The sequence below is a fragment of the Trypanosoma equiperdum genome, assembly GCF_001457755.1.
Source record: "Trypanosoma equiperdum strain OVI genome assembly, contig: ctg_1739, whole genome shotgun sequence".
Lineage (NCBI taxonomy): Eukaryota > Euglenozoa > Kinetoplastea > Trypanosomatida > Trypanosomatidae > Trypanosoma > Trypanosoma equiperdum.
This window is the reverse complement of record NW_027123770.1, coordinates 899-1327: the sequence shown is the minus strand read 5'-3', so window position 1 is coordinate 1327 and position 429 is coordinate 899.

Sequence of the window (429 nt, the reverse complement as noted above, 5' to 3'; positions counted from 1 at the left end):
ACATTTCCCGTTTGTTGCTCGCCTCTTCTTGCATTCGGTATTGCGATGCAAGTACCTCTGTGTGTTTTTTTTTAAAGGCGATTTCTTCTTATTTTTTTTTTTAATTGTGTCAAAGCACGTGCAGGTGGTGAGCATTACATATAGGGCTATAGATATAGTTCATAAAGGCTGGAGAGCGGAACAGTCGGTCTTATTGAATTACCAAAGAAGGGTAAAACATAGCAATTATAATATTAATAATAAGGAATCCAGGTACTTTGAGGCTGCAGCTGTAGTGAGAGATAGTTAAAAAAGGAAGCAAAGAAATTGAGGGAGAGATTATACATCTCCTCTTGTGTCGTCTTTTTTTTTTCTTTTTTTCTTTCTTTTTTAAAGAAAAAATTGTACTACAAAGCAATAAAACTATTGAAATGCCAAAGGTTCTCATCC